Source organism: Salvelinus namaycush, unplaced genomic scaffold (assembly GCF_016432855.1).
Source record: "Salvelinus namaycush isolate Seneca unplaced genomic scaffold, SaNama_1.0 Scaffold637, whole genome shotgun sequence".
In the NCBI taxonomy this organism is placed as follows: Eukaryota; Metazoa; Chordata; class Actinopteri; order Salmoniformes; family Salmonidae; genus Salvelinus; species Salvelinus namaycush.
Window position 1 is genome coordinate 122,463 of NW_024061350.1, and position 6,000 is coordinate 128,462.

The following is a 6,000-nucleotide window of genomic DNA, read 5'->3' on the forward strand; positions in this document are numbered from 1 at the left end:
ACAGATGTCTTGGGTTTGTTCTAGATGACACAGGCACCAAACAGATGTCTTGGGTTTGTTCTAGATGACACAGGCACCAAACAGATGTCTTGGGTTTGTTCTAGATGCAGTTCAGAATGGGATGACTTTTAAAAAGGTCCCTTGTGGAGAGGAGAGGGACAGTGTGTGTCAAGCTGTTGGTGGTGTGTCCAGCATGAGGAGAAACTGATGAAGGGACAGAGAGGGCCAAGCCAGGTGGGGAGTCAGACCACTAGTGAATGGTAATGGAGGAAGAGGCAACAATTAAAACAGTTGATTGTAATGATGCTACAGCATATGGTGCTTCTCATTAGATGAGATCTCTCTCTCTCTCTCTCTTTCTCTCTCTCTCTCTCTCTCTCTCTCTCTCTCTCTCTCTCTCTCTCTTTCTCCTCCCTCTCTCTGTCTCTCTCAATTCAATTTAATATCTCTCCCTCTCTCCCTCGCTGTCTCTCTCAATTCAATTCAATGTAATATCTCTCCCTCTCTCTCTCTGTCTCTCTGTCATTTTCTACATCTCTGTCTCTCTCGCTCCCCCCCTCTACTTCTCCCTCTCTCTCCCCCTCTCTACTTCTCCCTCTCTCTGCCCCTCTCTACCTCTGTCTCTATCTCTCTCTCTCATTCTCTCTCCCTCTGAATCTGTCGCTCTCACTCACACTCTCTCTCAAGCACTCTCTCTCCCTTCTCTCTTCTGCTGAATGATAAAGGATAGAAGGATGGAGGGATAAAGGCAGAAGGCAGGGGCAGTCGGTGTGTAATGTTACTATGCGATAAGAGAGGTGGAGAGAGCAGGCGAGCCACTGAGGAATATCTTGGCCTGATAAAAAAAGAAAAGATTGAATATGTCAGCGCTGTATCTGTCTGTACTGCTGGTGTTAGCACAGCTCCATAAATAGGTGCTGTTATCTACAGCAGGTCACACACACACACACACACACACACACACACACACACACACACACACACACACACACACACACACACACACACACACACACACACACACACACACACACACACACACACACACACACACACACACACACACACACACATTGTTTTTACTATCCAAGTGGGGACCAAAAAATATTATTTTCCCTAACCCCAGCCCTAAACTTAACCTAACCCTAACCTTAACCCCAAACATCTAACCCTAAAACTAAACCTGACCCTAACTTCTAATCATAATCCCTAACCCTAACCTTAAATCAAACCATAACATTAACCCTAAACCTAACTCCCAAGCCTAAAAAAAGCATTTTTCCTTTTGGGGACCGGCGAAATATCCGCATTTGTCAAATTTTCCCTGTTTTACTGTCCTTGTGAGGATGCTGGAACCCAAAAGGATAGTAAAGTTAGACCGCGCACACACACACACACACACACACACACACACACACACACACACACACACACACACACACACACACACACACACACACACACACACACACACACACACACACGTGGCCAGTCTGGCCCGACAGAGACATGCAGATTGCTGCCTAATCTCAACTCATCTGCTTGCTGGATGGCCACCATAAATGCCTTCTCCCAATCTGTCTGAGCATCTGCCTTAATAACACAGAACTGGAGTCCCCTGTCCTGTCCCTCTGTCCACCATCTGAACTATGTGAGGAAAAGGAAAGGCCAGCACAAATTAGGAAACATGGTAAACTGCTTTTTACAGGCAGATAAATTATAAGAATCTCTACAGTCCCCAACCAACACACTGACCTTCCAACTACACACACACACACACACACACACACACACACACACACACACACACACACACACACACACACACACACACACACACACACACACACACACACACACACACACACAAACTCTGATATATCCTGAGACGGCACATCCTATCCTCAGTTGACCCAGGGTCCCAGCTATGACCTTCCATCCCATCTTCAACAGGGAAATCCTCTGCTGTGTTTCAAAAGATGACTCTGAATAACAGGGCATGTAGTCAACATGGAGTACTGTAGTGCAGTCCTCTCCATGTCTGAGATATGACAGGAGAAACAGAGTGGAGGAATGAGAGAGGCAGACAGAGACAGAGAGAGGGGTGTAGAGGGGTGCAGATGGGTGAAGGATTGTGAGAGGCAGAGAGAGGAGTGAAGAGGTGCATCCCATGCGGTAAAGCCATAGTAGTCTTAATGAGATCCATGCTGGGACTGACCCCTGACCTCTTCTCATCCCCACATCCATCTCTCTTTTTCCGTGTCTGTCTCCTCGGCAGAGAGGAGGAGTGAAAAACAAGGATTAAACAAGTGTGTCTGGCGCTCTGTCATGGCTGCCACACGGGCATCAGCCGACCGGAGGAGAGGAGTGAGGAGTCAGACTGAGGAGAGGAGTGGAGAGAGGAGTCAGACTGAGAAGAGGAGTGGAGAGAGGAGTCAGACTGAGAAGAGGAGTGGAGAGAGGAGTCAGACTGAGAAGAAGAGTGGAGAGAGGAGTCAGACTGAGGAGAGGAGTGGAGAGACAGGAGTCAGATTGAGAAGAGGAGTGGAGAGAGAGGAGTCAGATTGAGAAGAGGAGTGGGGAGAGAGGAGTCAGATTGAGAAGAGGAGTGGAGAGAGAGGAGTCAGATTGAGAAGAGGAGTGGAGAGAGAGGAGTCAGATTGAGAAGAGGAGTGGAGACAGGAGTCAGATTGAGAAGAGGAGTGGAGACAGGAGTCAGATTGAGAAGAGGAGTGGAGAGAGAGAAGTTAGATTGAGAAGAGGAGTGGAGAGAGAGGAGTCAGATTGAGAAGAGGAGTGGAGAGAGGAGTCAGATTGAGAAGAGGAGTGGAGACAGGAGTCAGACTGAGAAGAGGAGTGGAGACAGGAGTCAGATTGAGAAGAGGAGTGGAGACAAGAGTCAGATTGAGAAGAGGAGTGGAGACAGGAGTCAGATTGAGAAGAGGAGTGGAGAGAGAGAAGTCAGATTGAGAAGAGGAGTGGAGAGAGGAGTCAGACTGAGAAGAGGAGTGGAGAGAGAGGAGTCAGACTGAGAAGAGGAGTGGAGAGAGAGAGAGAAGTCAGATTGAGAAGAAGAGTGGAGAGAGAGGAGTCAGACTGAGAAGAGGTGTGGAGAGAGAGGAGTCAGATTGAGAAGAGGAGTGGAGAGAGAGAAGTCAGATTGAGAAGAGGAGTGGAGAGAGAGGAGTCAGATTGAGAAGAGGAGTGGAGACAGGAGTCAGATTGAGAAGAGGAGTGGAGAGAGAGAAGTCAGATTGAGAAGAGGAGTGGAGAGAGAGGAGTCAGATTGAGAAGAGGAGTGGAGAGAGGAGTCAGATTGAGAAGAGGAGTGGAGACAGGAGTCAGACTGAGAAGAGGAGTGGAGACAGGAGTCAGACTGAGAAGAGGAGTGGAGACAGGAGTCAGATTGAGAAGAGGAGTGGAGACAGGAGTCAGATTGAGAAGAGGAGTGGAGACAGGAGTCAGATTGAGAAGAGGAGTGGAGAGAGAGAAGTCAGATTGAGAAGAGGAGTGGAGAGAGGAGTCAGACTGAGAAGAGGAGTGGAGAGAGAGGAGTCAGACTGAGAAGAGGAGTGGAGAGAGAGAAGTCAGATTGAGAAGAAGAGTGGAGAGAGAGGAGTCAGACTGAGAAGAGGTGTGGAGAGAGAGGAGTCAGACTGAGAAGAGGTGTGGAGAGAGAGGAGTCAGATTGAGAAGAGGAGTGCTGAGCCAGCCACTTCTCAGGACCATTAGCGCTCCAGAAGATGAAGCACCCGTCGCTCTGCGTTTTGTTCTTTCCTTTTTTATTCTTCCTCCCATCTTCTCCTCGCCCCGACGTTATTGATGGCCTCTCCACTCTGACAATGCAGGCTGCCGCCTCTCTCACGCTGACCTTTCTCTCTCTCACGCTGACCTGTCTCTCTCTCTCACGCTGACCTGTCTCTCTCTCTCACGCTGACCTGTCTCTCTCTCTCACGCTGACCTGTCTCTCTCTCTCACGCTGACCTGTCTCTCTCTCTCACGCTGACCTGTCTCTCTCTCTCACGCTGACCTGTCTCTCTCTCTCACGCTGACCTGTCTCTCTCTCTCACGCTGACCTGTCTCTCTCTCTCACGCTGACCTGTCTCTCTCTCTCACGCTGACCTGTCTCTCTCTCTCACGCTGACCTGTCTCTCTCTCTCACGCTGACCTGTCTCTCTCTCTCATGCTGACCTGTCTCTCTCTCTCCCGCTGACCTGTCTCTCTCTCTCGCGCTCTCCTTCTCTCTCGTTCTTTCTCTCTGTCGCTCTCTCTCTCTCAATTCAATTGAAATTAAATGTAATTCCAATTTCATACGTTTCCCTTTATTGGCAATGGAAACATATGTTAACATTGCCAAAGCAAGTGAAATAGATAATAAACAAAAGTGAAATTTACTATACAAATTAACAGTAAACATTACACTAACAAAAGTTCCAAAAGAATAAAGACATTTGAAATGTTATATTATGTCTATATACAGTGTTTTAATGATGTGCAAATAGTTCAAGTACAAAAGGGAAAATATATAAACATAAACACTGGTTGACCTTTTCTTGTGGCACCAGGTCACAAATCTTGCTACTGAGATTGCACACTGTGGTATTTCACCCAATATGTATTATGAAAAATGTATTTGTTTTTGAATTCTTTGTGGATCTGTGTAACCTGAAGGAAATAGGTGACTCTAATATGGTCATACATTTGGTAGGAGGTTAGGAAGTGCAGCTCAGTTTCCAGCTCATTTTGTGGGCAGTGTGCACATAGCCTGTCTTCTCTTAAAACTTCTTGCCACTAGGGGGGTGCCATTTCGACATAGTACAAATTCGTTTCCAAATTAAACTGCCTCGTACTCAATTCTTGCTCGTACAATATGCATATTATTATTACTATTGGATAGAAAACACTCTCTAGTTTCTAAAACCGTTTGAATTATATCTGTGGGTGAAACAGAACTCGACTTAGAGCAATTTTCCTATGTGTATGTCAAAATGCAGAATTTTGCTGGCTGTTCTGAGACCTGTGTATTAATTTGCCTGTCCTCTATTGGTTGAGATGCACTGCATACGCCTTCCCCTGGGTGTCAGCGAATAGGGAGACTTCAAATGGAGTTTCTACGTAGTTCCCAAAGGTTATAAATTGATTGGAATCACGGTGTCCGTTCTTTTGGATCTTCGCTCGGGCGCAGAGAGGAGCTTGGCACGTCGTTGTAGAAGCTCTGGTTTTAGCTCCTTAGCTAATTCCGGTCATGTTTTTATTCGATATAGGCTTTAAAGACATCATAATCTTGTTATTTTAAACCGAATTATATCAGTTTATGTCAGTATTTTGCGATTTTCGGGTATTTATTTTCTTGGCGCTGTAGAAAGTTGGGTTTCTCTCTCTCGCATGCCATTGTTTACTGCTAATTGCAACTCTGAAGACGACGTTCTCCAACCTAGCAACGATTCTTTTGGACAAAGGACACCCATCCCAAGATTCTGATGAGAGTTCATCGAAAAGTAAGAACTATTTATGCTGATAATTCATTGTTCTGTTGAAAAAAGTAAAATGCATGAGACGCCATTTCTGGCAGTGTAGCCTTGCGTTATCGCAGCCTGTATTGCGCAGTAAGGTTAATTTTAAAAATGTAATTCAGCGATTGCATTAAGAACTAATTTGTCTTTCAATTGCTGTCCAACCTGTATTTTTTTAGTCAAGCTTATGAATAGTTTTCGATAAGAGTAGGTGCCGTTCCAAGATGGCGCCGGACAGATTGCTTGATATTTTGGACACTTCTCAATGTATAAGCACGATTTGTGCCGCTAAATATGCACATTTTCGAACAAACTCTATATGAATTGTGTAATATGATGTTACAGGACTGTCATCTGAAGAATTCTGAGAAGGTTAGTGAAAAAATTAATATATTTTGGTGGTTTATACGTTATAGCTATTTTTGCCTTGAATCAATGCTGGTGTGATGTTCGCTATTGTGCTAAGCTAATATAACGCTATATTGTG